Raw genomic sequence first — 13,183 nt, 5'->3', positions numbered from 1 at the left:
TTTCAATCGTTTTTATTTTTATGGCCTGCAGGTAAAACTAATTTTAAAGGCATTTCAAAATGTGACAATATTTTATTTAGAGTTTGAGAAAATCAGTAATCAAGCAGAATAAATCTACATATCTCTTTGTCTAATTCAGGACATATAATGTGACTTAGAGGACTACCATCGACACCCTCCAACGGACAGAAAGCCACATTGCTGCAGTACAGAAGAGATAAGTGTGTTAAAAAAAAGGGGCTCAAGCAACAGGGATGAACATACCCTTGAGAGGATTGTAAAAAAAAAAGTCAATTCAAGAGAGCTTGAATGTGGAATGAGTCTGGAGTCAACAATGCAGCCCATTGTATTCCCCCACCATGATCAGCTCCTTCATGCAGTTTAATTATTATTTCAATATCAATAACGTACACTAAATTTAAACAAGACTATTGTTTAAAACTCACTCACACATATATCCCCCCCACACACATTTGCACTCAGCTACATGTGTAAACAGGTCAGAATGAACTTTTCTCAACCTTGTGTGGTTTTCACTGCACTTATACTCACCTCTGAACTCAAAATCAAAAGAACTGTATGAACCTCAGTCTGCAGCTCCTGCACGCTTACTTGCACACACATACATAAACACACACACACACACACACACACATGCGCGCACACACACGTACACAAACATACAGGCCAGGAAGTCTTGAACCATTGTCTTTCCTGATCTCTCTGACATCAGCAGGATGCGAAATAATGACTTAACTTTGAGGACTTTGCAATTGATTACAACACAAATGCACAAACAAACGCACTTACTTACACACGTGCACGGACACACATGCACACACGCACAAACACACACACACACACACACACACGCACACACACATCACACTACATCACATGCTGTTAGAGTGAACAATGGCATTGATGGAAGATAAAATAATCATCCTTTGATGTGAAAACATAATACGATGAATTCGATGAAGTTACGTCAGCAGTGTGCTCTCTGACTATTGAACATCAGCCTAAACCAACAGTAAAAAAGAAAACAGATGTTTGCAGAAAATCTGAATCCTGCATAAAGGCACCTTTTATATTTTTAAACTTTTGATACAAAAGAATTCAAGAGAGTTGCATGCAACATTAAAAGCAAACTGCCCTCTTAGTCTTGAAAGCCTTCTGAGTGAGAGCTGGACTGACATGAGGCTAATTGCAACCTGTTGTTCACCTTAACGTTTTCCAAATGGTTCCAATAAAAGCCTGCTGTGTAAACACAGACCATGCCACTCTACTCAGCTGTTTTCCTCCTGGATGTTGTGGCTACAGATGCTTTCTGACTGCACATGACCACGGTGAGACAGAATTAAGCTTTGACAAAAACATACTGAAATCCAAGCATGTTCATTTACTTTTGAAATGCTGACCACTGAGGAGCTCCAACAGACAAAATCTGATTAAGGAGTCCGAGATGATACTAAAATTATACTTTTTTGGTTGAAAAAAACAAGACGTCCTGGAAGAAATGTTTAAGCCTTTGCTATATTGTTTAATTAAGAATATAGTTACAGTGCTTTTTTTCCTCACATTTTGCTTGCTCCACAACTGTAGACTCTCTCCAGCGGGGGAGTGGGGAAGTGTGAAAATGCTGGCCTTGCACAACAAGGGCAACAGAGCGCTTTCAGGTGCTAATGTGTCATATTACTCCTCAAGAACGCTCATTCCCAGCAATGCATATTATCAACAAGTCATGGTGACATTCACTTGTTAGTGTATTCCATTGAACTTTTTTTAACTTCTTTATTTTACTTTCATCATACTTAAAATTATTAAGGTAACAATTTGTATTGACATTTTTAATTATTAGTAAATAAATTAACTTAAATCAGAACGAATAGCATATTGCAACTATTTTACGGTTAATCTGTTTATCATAATACACAAGTTTGATAGTGTCTTTTAATCTGGAGCAGTTTTTGAACCACAGCATGAACACAAGATAAATAAACAAGTTCAAAAACACCCCATTTGTAATGCACAGGCTATTGGTACATTCAGGTCTTCCATCAAACATTATGGCACATTATGGCATCTTCATTATAACATCAGTATTCACACTTCACCATCCTGACAAAGGTAAGCCAGAAACAATGTGTTCATTTTTTAAACATATTGTTCTTTCAAACATAAGTAACACAAGTTTAGTATGTCTGCCAAACTGCACACCCCCCTTTACTCAAGCTTATGCCAACTTAAACTTGAATTTAAATCAAACACGTGTCCTCTACTAGTTGTAGTTTTGTGGATGTAGAAAAGTATGTTTGAAATTGATAAAACAATAAGTTAAGTCAATGCTTGTTACATTTTGAGTGTAACATATTCATTTGAATATGTTATGAATTGACTAGAACTAGTACATGTAACAAACATAATGTTTCATGTTGAGGAAACATTCATTTTAAGTGTAAGTTACTAACCCCATTAGTCATTTTTTAGACACTCATATTGTTCAATACAAACTTAAAGTTGCTGTGTGGGTGAAATGGTTGTTCTCAGCAACTCCCTATATGAACATCAGCTTCCTAAAATAAAAGCTCAGTGTTAGGCAACTTTTTTTTTAAACCTTTGGAATTAAGCAATACAGTTCAACTCTGGTTGCCCTGTACATGTTCTGTTTTTTTATGGTGCTGGTCAGACTTCCTGCCAACTCCACTGTGCATGTAAAACTGTACAGGAATGCATGGGACAGACTGTTCATAGAATTATGATCCTACTCACACAAACCAGCAGTTCTCACACTGTGTGTGAAGTATCTCAGGGTGACGTGATGTCATTGTTCTTGGAGGTGGGCAGTGAGCTCAGGCTATAGTAATGTAACAACAGGCAGGTTACTCTGCTCAATGTACAATACAGCTTCCTCCATCTGCAGCAGTTCCCAAGAATGATCGCACACAACTCCTTTCTCTCTTTCTTCCTGCCCCCAAAATAGGTGGTTGCACTCTCCATTATGTATGTGTGTCAGTCAGAATGTACTGACAAAAAGAAGCTCAGCAATTATTGGCTTAACTATATGTAGTGAGATAACAATTAACACACACATTATATATTCTGTTTGATTTGAAATGCCAACCTTAGTCACTCAGTCTGATCAACAGTGTTTAATGTTTTTTATGAACAAAATTGACAACCATGCACCTTATCGGGCGCCGTTTGTAAAGTTGTGCACACTGGAAATGGCAATAGCAACATTTCTCCACATTAAGTGTAATAATAATAATAATTTTATTTATAAAGTGCTTTACAAAGCTTAAAAACAAATAACAAACAAAGACACAACACAACATAAGAAACATCAGTCATAAACAGCAGTAAACAGGTGAGTAATGTGAATTTTAAAATCACATTTAGAGCAATACTTGTGATCTCTTTCACTTTAATTTTGTCATCACAAATATATTTAAGTCAAAATCACTCTTGAACCTAAATGCCAAATCTAAATCTATATGCGCAGTATAAATCTGAATGTTAAATGTTAAATATAAATCTTAAATATAAAGTTAAATGTTAAATCTAAATGTTAAATGTTGCTCTGTGATCCTAAATATTGAGCTTATATGCAAATTCACACTGCCGCCTCTTTCGGATTGCAGAGCAACATTTAACATTTAGATTTAACATTTAAAAATGAACAGATAGATTCAACATTTAACATTAAGATTTAGCATTTAAAATTTAGATATAACAATCAACATTTAGATTTAACATTTAACATTTCTATTTCTATTTAGCACTTGGATTAACAGTGAGTTTAACTGAAATATATTTGTCAAAACAAAAATAAATGTGAGAAAGATCACAATTATTGCTCTAAATGTGATAAAAAAAAAAGTGACTTTTAATAGTCACACTACATTTTAAAGACATTAAAGAGCTAGGTGTGGAGAATTGTTGCTGCTATTTTCAGTGTGCACAACTTTACAAACGGCACCCCATAGCACCTTACCTATATGTATTGTCTAAATGGTGCTCATCTTGGACCTGTGTTTTATCAGTCAGTTCTCCTTATGCTATACTATTGTCACTTAACGCTGGAAGGTGTCTTGACACTTCTTAAACACACATTCTTTTTTATAGTAAGCTGTAAAAGTGTTTAATGTATTTAATACTGTAATTTGAGTGGGGATGTCTCCCTCATTGTGATAATCACATGCCATATTAGACTAAAAACATGCATGGAAGTCTTTAACAGGCTACAATACAATGAGTAAAGTGTTATATTAAAAACTCATGTGATAGGATAGGATAGATTTGATACCGCTTTAAGCTTAAGAAAAATCCTTTTGCTTTCCATGAAGAGACATTCCTTCTTCATGTTTTAACTAGTTTTAAGCCCACAACGCAAACTTCAAACAATGTGTTCCAGCCATTATAGTGGATTCCCTACCAAGGCATATGTGTGATACAATACAAGAATACCTACAGCAGCTCCATCCCTTCATGTGTGCATAAGGCACTGCTGAAAGGCAGTTAACTACCCATAAAAATCTCATCTGCTCCATTTGTCAACACAAGAAGACGTTATGTGTCACAGAGAGGGTCTGTTGAGCTTGAAGTGCTTTGACATTAAAGTTCAGCAAAAGTTCAGTATTTACTTTGGATTAACCTGTGAGAGACAAAAATGTACTCCTAATAGCTGCCACAAAAAGTTTTGAAGCTGAGATGAGTCTGAGTTTTAATTCATTCATTTAATTTTTTTGGTTTTGCTTCAAACAAAATAAAGAACTCTGCCAATACTTTATATGTTTTGGTTAATCTATTATATCTATAACAAACATAACAAGGAAGTGGAAATAAACTCCTGTCCAATCATTTGTTTTGTGGGTAAACCAGGTTGAAGAGGTTTTATTTATTAAAAGCACAGATTAAAAAATAATAATTGTTGTCAATTGCAATTGATTTCCCCTTTGCTTCCCCTTTATGTGAACCTTTATACTAATCTGCTAAATATAAATCTACATTAGTTGCATCATTTACTTTCAGAAACTTAAAGTGTGCTCCATGGTGAGTTTTGGTTTGTCAGATTTTTGGACTGCGATTACAGACATGAGTGTGCCTCAATTTAGCTATTTCATCCCAAGTATTGCCTCATCTACTGTTTGCAGGTGTGTGTGTGTGTGTGTGTGTGTGTGTGTGTGTGTGTGTGTGTGTGTGTGTGTATGTGTGTATACCAGTGTATTTCCAGGATCTGATCGTTGTCCTGTGAGGTCTTAGTGCATCTCTCAGAATGATGACTTCATCTGCTTTCATAGTTAAGCAACCTAGCTTAGCTTGTATTTGGCGTTGAATCACTCTACATTCATAACACACACTATGACTTTGTCAATATTGACCCTGCCAGAGTGAGGATACATCAATCTCATGTGAGACCTGGGCTTCTTTGTGTTTGGAGAAAAATCTCCTTTCATTCCCTCCTATCTCCACATCCCTTTCTTATTTCTTTCCTTCTTTTCCTCCCATTTCCCCATATCTCCTTTCCTTTATTCATCTCACACCCTTTCATAACTTTCCCTTTTCTCTCATCCCCTTTCCTTTCCTTCTTTTTCTCTCGTCTCTTTTTTTGTATTTCCTTTCATCTCATGTCTTCATATCTCCTTACCTTCTTTTTCTCTCATCTCCTTTCCTTGTATCTCTTTTCCTTAATTTCCTCACATTTCCTTGAATCTCCTTTCCTTAATTTCCTAATATATCCTTTATTTTCCTTCCTCTCGTCTCCTTTCCTCCTATCTCCTCATAGAATGTATCACCATCAGTATAAGCGATGATCCAATCAACATTTAACGTTGAGGAGGACTGTACTAGTCGCCTTGCTGTGCATGAACTTTGCATGAAATGTGAACCCCGTTCTACGTGGGTGTGAAGCTCAAATCCTGAGATGAAACTTTTGTCGGACCTCCAAAACCCTGAGCCAGTTCTTTCTACTTGCTCATCAAGTGATGGAGCGAAATGTCATAATTTTATACGACTGTGGTAAGGCCAGCATATTAATGTGTCTGCTGTGGCTGAGCCTGGTTGTCATTGCTTTAGAAAGAGGTCCTGATTTACTGTTATCTGTGATTAATGTAAAAATCCTTTTTTTATCCAGTGGTCTATTCATTTGGAAAACAAGTGGAGAATGCAGAGCGGAGGCGAACACAGCACTCTACTGTCTCCATGCAAGAACGACGACTTACAAGACGAGGAGAAAGGGTATCAAAGATGTAATGGACATTTTGAAGCATAAATCAGATTAATTCAATCAATCAATCTTAATTTGTATAGCGCAGAATCACAACAACGTTGTCTCAAGGTGCCTTTACAAGCATAGCAGGTCTAGACCACACTCTATGTTAAATTATTAACAAAGACCCAACATCAAGACAGGATATGACCCAGTCCCCTCTTACTGACAGGACTTGATTTTATCTCATCTTAATCCACCATGTGCATTGCACCTCGCAGTATTTAGCAAGTTAGAGCGGCAAGGAAAAACGTCCTTTTAACAGGCAGAAACCTCGAGCAGAACGAGACTCATTAGTCAGCCATCTGCCTCGACCGAGTTGGGTTTGGAAAGAGGGATAGAGGAGAATAAGAGAGAGAGAGAGAGAGAGAGAGAGAGAGAGAGAGAGAGAGAGAGAGAGAGAGAGAGAGAGAGAGAGAGAGATAATGACACTTGTGTTATCAAACTCATTCTGATATCTTGGTTTCTCACACAGAACGAGAAGTGATGTGAAAGAGATGTGGTGCAGGCCAACTTATATTCCCACCCTTAGTTTAAAATCTAATTTGAGTGTTTTTCTTCAAAGTATACTGGGCATGTGGTGAAATTGCAGCACATCAGGTGACACTCTAGAAAGAGGCAGTAACATTCTTCCACCATCACGTAAGGTAACATTTATCAGCCCTCAACACTCGGCTGTGACACAAACAAAGTCAGACATCAAAGATGTGTCGACATCTCCTTAACCGTTTTTCTACAGACTTCTTGCTTTGAGAAAAAATGAGAAGTATGGTAAGCCATTCTTTTGTTGAGGAGCTGTGAGGACATGGCGCCGTCCTGGATGGAAAAGTCTCTAAAGGTCACTTCTGCGTCAGGCAGATCGTTGAAGTCTAAGGAAGTCAAAGGCAGAATAAGGAGACTTAAAACTCATTCTAGAAGAAGAGGACAGGAGACATTATGCTTGATACTGGTAACTCTAACCTTTGGGTTTGGGTCCACTTCAATTTAATATGCAGTTGTTTTCGGTATCATAACCTGCACCACAAGGCAAAAAATCTATTTTGCATGGCACCATTTCTTAAGTGTTACAGACTTCCCAGAGTAGAGGTAAGAACAAAAATAATATATAGCCCAAACATGAACAGTGAAGCATAATACAAAGGAAGGGACTGGTTTTCAATCAAGGGAGTAGGCTGGGTCAGCTCACCTGCACAGAGTACACTGGCCGGCGTGGCGATGAGTGGCGAGCCCAAGCTTCTTCGGTGAGTTCAAGTTTTTCTTTTTGTTTGGTTGGGTTAAGTTTTAAAAGCTGTGATCGTTCTCCAAGGTTTGTGGGTCTCTCTGTGGTTGAGTCTTTCGTGGTTTTATCTGTTAGCGTCCTCATCACATCCCAGCTGCGGCTGATCACATCAATCAGGTGACGTCATTTAGAGTTGATCAAGCCCTTCTTGGGGCTCACTTCAGGAAAAGGGTGCATTTTAAAGTGTCGGACAAACCAGTAACAAGACTGAGCCCAATCCCCATTTCCCACATGAGAACCAGTCAAAGTAAACAATAAAGAAAGGAAAAGAAGAGGAGGCCTAAAGTACCCATAACTCCTGACATCAGGATGTTTTGATGAGTGTGAAGTGTTATGAATTGCAAACTCTAGCCTTTAAGGGGACTTTTTAAATTAATGCCAACTGCAAGTCTAAGCTGTTCAAGCAGATTGGGTGATCCAACACCTCTGGACACTTAATCATGATTTTTCCTTCGATTTAAGGTTACTAGTTTGTAGTCCTGACACTTAATGCCCCACATTTATTCTTGATGACTTTTGACCTATGTCACTATTGTTTCTTTGACTTGTACATGAGCAACATATTGGTCTCTAAATCAAAAGTCAGTTCAGATAAACATTTCACAACTAACTTTAAAATTCTTCGGAATGATTTATTGTAAAGGATTATCTCCACCCAGTTGTCTTTTGCCTCAATTTCTTGTTCCTGATTCTTACAAGCTCTTAAACTTATTTTCTTTCTGTCTCTCAGTTTGCTCAGTGACTCAGTATGTGGTACTGGACACATATTTACCAACCGCAGTCACAACACTGCCAGTGGCATTTAGGAGCAGGAAACGCAACAGGAACTTTAAGTCTGCAGACATTTACTCACTCACATTCACACACAGTAACACACCAACACACAAACCGCTTATGCGTTTTCATGGCTCATGTTCAAATGTAAAGTATTGTTTTAGAAAAATATATGGAGAAGACAAATACAAAATGTCAATTGCTTAATTCGGTTATGCCTTCGCAAAAAAATAATTGTAGAGTAGATTCTGTCATAGTGTTACTCTGCACTGAATTGTCCTAAACATGTCTATACAAATGCATTGAAAATCTGTCTACCAACCGACAGTGAAAAATAGAAGTCAAAGAAGTATCTGCTACTTGCTTCTTCCCTTAAGTTTCCATAACATGTTCAATGCACTTGGAAAGCACTTTACTGAACAACTAAAGCATCATAAGTCACACATAACATTCATGGCAGAGGCTGTTATGCAAAGTGGGGCCTTAGGGTCCAGGCCTAGATAGAAATCTGTCTGTGAATCTTATTGATCTGGTTCAATACATTTTCTGTGGAAGATGAAGTCTTGAAGCATTGTACTTTCAAAAGCTGTGAAAGTGAACACCAGGAGGAACTAAGTTAACCGCAACTAAGAATGTGCGGCTGGGTCTTCTAAGTGAAACCAGGTATGATTCAAAACAAAGTGTAGATCAATCAATCAATCAATCAATCAATCAATCAATCAATCAATCAATCAATCAATCAATCAATCAATCAATCAATCAATCAATCAATCAATCAATCAATCAATCAATCAATCAATCAATCAATCAATCAATCAATCAGTCTTTATTTGTATAGTGCCAAATCACAACAAACATTATCTTAAGACACTTTTACAAACATAGCAGGTCTAGACCGTGCTCTATATCATATCATTAACAAAGACCCAACATCAAGACAGGATACGATCCAGTCCCCTTTTACGATGATAGTGATGAGACGAATAGTAGTAGTAGTAGTAGTAGTAGTTGCCGCTGGAGTCCAGCACGTCTGTAGCAGCTGGAGTCTGGAACGTCCACGGCAGCAGTACGTCTATGGCAGTGACTCAGAGGAACCTACAAGACAATTGATCTCAGGGACTCCAGAAAGGTTGATGGTCAGTAACTTCAATGGGACAGGGAGAGTTAAAGGAAGTGATGGGGGGGTGTCAGCGTGCCAGTTCCCCCGGCAGTCTAAACCTACAGCAGCATAACTAAGAGCTGGTCAAAGCCTGAACCACCTCTAACTATAAGCTTTATCAAAAAGGAAAGTTTTAAGCCTAATCTGAAAAGATCTGTTAAAAAAGGTTTACCTTATATTTGCTGTGATAAATGGATACCAATCCACTCCTAATCATTTGTACATGGATAAAACTAATAATAAATCTAATCTACATTTTCCCCAAAAAATATCTCACTCTGGATGAAAATGTATGACAAGAAAGTATCTTTCACAGTAAAACGAGAGAGAATTAGAGACATCAATCGCATCAATTGTTGCTTCCTTAAGGGGAATTTTCTTTTTAATAGGGACATATAAGGACATTTAATTTCCATTGCGTAAAATGAAAACACGCACACACACACACTCAGTGAATCTGCACCCCCCCTGTTTGTCTGCAGACTTGCTGCGTCAGGCACGCTATCTGAGCCAACATAGGAACTAAACGAAGTGATCCAGTAAATCATATCACCCACTCAAACCACCAGACCTGAAGAATCCAAACCACTTTAAACTATCTACTGGTTGGTTGCCCAATGTCTCAGTCTCTGCGTGGGACTGTCAGTCCAATTGCAACACATGCCATTCCTGTTTTTCATTACAGTGTAATACTTCTTCTGCAAAACACAAACATATGGGTAATGACAGCAGAGTGAGCTAGAGAACTGGAGGGAGAGAGGGATGATTAATCGTCACCTCGTGGTAACTTATTTAAAATCCAGGTTCTTTGTCTTTAACAAAGAAGACACTGAGAGTACTCTACTTATTTACAGCCCTCCTTATCCTTTTTAAGACTTTTTAGCAGAATTTTAAAGATTTTTTTCAAGTTTGGTTCCTGAAAAATCTATATCTAATATTTAAATCCATTCCATAAGGTTAGAGTATACAGATGTATCATAACTCTGCCTGAGTTTGACTTTGTCGCTGAAGCCAAGGGCTTTTAAGTATACGTCTCAGTTCATTCCACACTTTTCTATTTTACTTACTCCATTAATGCTCTACAATACCTTGTGACATCAAATCTGTTTCGTATATCAACAACATTTTCTTAGTCAAGTCAAATCTATTTTTCTATGTCATACAAAGTCAGTGAAGACATGGTGGAGAAAGCCGCTGTAATGGAGGGAGAGAAAGATAGTAAACAGTCATAAATCAAGATTTCCCCCTAATGTTTTGATGGCGACTGGTGGATTATGACATTCTTGGTCAATTATGTTTCCATAGCTACAGTTTTGGCATTACACAGGCAGCAAATGCTGGAAAACAAACACAGTGACGTTATGTAATACGTGAGCATGGTGTTTGAGACCACATTCAGACAGCCGTGACACAGAAATGAGGAGCCAGAGGAAAACATATTTCTCTCTTCTTGATAGGAAACAGAAGGAGAGTGCAACAAAAAATCACTGTCTCTCACTTCACTTTCATGTCTCAGATCACAGCTGTAGTTACTGTGCCATTTCCAAAACAAAAGGACTCCTGAAATCTCAGCCTTATTTGATCACTTGAACATGCATTATCAGTTCTGTTTTGGGCCTTTAAAAAGACATGATGAACCGAGTTTACCAGGGAAAGGCGATTTAATGCACCGTAGGAAAAAGTGGAGAAACTTCTGTGCTAAACTGTAGAGCAGGAGAGATTCCCACTTACCTGGTGGCGCAGGTGTGTAAACTGTGAGCTAACACAGTCGACACCAAGAAAGTTTCTTGCTGTAATGAGGGAGACTTTCTAACAACAGTACATCAAGTTAAGGTGTTAGATTTGGGAGCAGGACCACGCCTAAACCACACCCTCAATCACCTGACAAGCCTACTTAAATGTAGGCAGCCTACTCAAACTGTTCGTCTGTTACTCTTTAACCCACCCTCCCTCACCTTACTCTGCTTCAATTACCCTTGTCCCTTACTACTCAACTTGTGTTCGCTTCTTCTGTGCCCTTGGCTGATTCCAGGTACAGCCTGGGGTCAAGATCAGCTCCGACAGGATAACGCTGTGACGTAACACCCATCCTGAGTATCCTTCTGCTGCTTCTACACGACGCACAATAAATAATTATATGTTCAAATGTATCTCCTTGTGTGGCATGGTCCTTGCTAGTGAATTCTGGACCTTTGGGATTGAAGATATACCAGTAGATCAAACAGGGCTGCAGTATGCGACGCTCACCAACCAGAGTCCACTGCCGTACTGAACGCTGAAGTAAGTTTTCTCCATTATTCAGTTGGGTAATCGTAGGCATTCCCTGCTGGATTAGCTGATCAGTGGACTGCAGGCGGAAGAGCACATCTTTGTGCATCTGCAAATAGTGCAAAAACAAATGGGCTTTCTGGTGCCAAAGTGAAGTGAAGCATACACGTAAACCGAGATGAGTGCGTGGGGCAGAGTCTTTCAAGATTAGCTAAATTACGTGGCAGAACCGGCGCAGTCTGCAAAATCTGTAGCCTAGCTTGCGTGCTGTTCTCCCTGGAGTTTCTCATTACAGGGTCCAAGCTGAGCATTATCCATTGTGGCTGCTAAAACTGCTAGTGACATAAAACTCATACAAAACCACTTCAAAAAACCTATCCCTTAAAGACCTGATTTTTGTTGAACTGTGCAATTGCTTTCTGCTATCTGAGAATAGCAATGAGCCATACGTGAGCTTGATCACACCTCATTTTAAAGAAACACACACATGGGTGCAGAGTTGGGTGCTGGTACATTACTTATACAATGTGGGTGTGACAGTTGATCAGAAATATGCATTGACACTTCAACTGAACCATGCATTGCTTTGAGCAGGGTCTAAGAAAGGGCCCATAAACTGTTCATAAAAAGCTTGGTAGCCTTTTTTGCCCCAAACTCCCAGAGGTATTGTGTTAATATCTCACTGTGACGCCTTGTTCAACTGAGGAATCTGGTGTCAAAACACACTTCACTTCACACATAATTCCTCAAGTATTTCAGTAGCTATCATGCTTATATTATTATGTACTAAAATAAATTTACATCAAACAGACTTTGGGAAAGGACTGCCTGAATAAATGACAGCTCTCTCTGTGTGTAAATGAGTTTGTGTGCATGTGCAGCTCTATCTCTGCAAGTTTTTTGCCTGTCGGCAGCATTAACCAACCTAGGCCTTATTTACAGTGCCTAATGACAGGACCACAGGCATGATGATGCGTCACTGCTTCACATAAAAAGTACACACAGACACACACATCCAGAGACAGACTGAGGGTCAGTTTACATGCATGGTGTGACTGTGGTGTATTTAAGTATTTAAGCGTCATAAACAACAAAGCCCACAGCAGGCCCAATCACTCAGATGAGAGGCAAAATTGCCCTTAATGGAGTGTAAAAGGCTGCAGATGCAAACTGCCAGTCTGCAGGTTAACGTCAGACACCAACTTAAACACTGTTTTAGAGGCTGAAATTACAGTTTAGCTGCTGCTCTGTCTACCTCCAACACACCAATTTCAGGAACCTGCAGCACTGCTAGCTGACAAGAGTTTATTCATACATCCTCTTAGTCATTCATCTCAGGTTTAACAGGGGGCAACACTTTAAGAGTGGAGCCTCTGTTACAAATACAGCTGATTACAGGAGAGCCTTGGCTTAAAAAAATCAAGGCTAAATT

The 13,183-nt window shown here is 38.7% G+C and overlaps 1 long non-coding RNA gene across 1 annotated transcript; it reads right to left on the bottom strand.

The window, feature by feature from the left end:
- Positions 1–6,909: 6,909 nt before the first annotated feature.
- On the bottom strand, positions 6,910–7,688 carry LOC117805769. Its single transcript, XR_004629516.1, has 3 exons — positions 7,458–7,688; positions 7,232–7,285; positions 6,910–7,140 (listed from the first exon to the last, which is right to left on the bottom strand). It is a non-coding gene; the product is annotated as an uncharacterized LOC117805769 (long non-coding RNA).
- Positions 7,689–13,183: the final 5,495 nt, after the last annotated feature.

Source organism: Notolabrus celidotus, chromosome 2 (assembly GCF_009762535.1).
Source record: "Notolabrus celidotus isolate fNotCel1 chromosome 2, fNotCel1.pri, whole genome shotgun sequence".
Taxonomy (NCBI): domain Eukaryota; kingdom Metazoa; phylum Chordata; class Actinopteri; order Labriformes; family Labridae; genus Notolabrus; species Notolabrus celidotus.
This window is presented reverse-complemented; position numbering and strand designations above follow the sequence as displayed.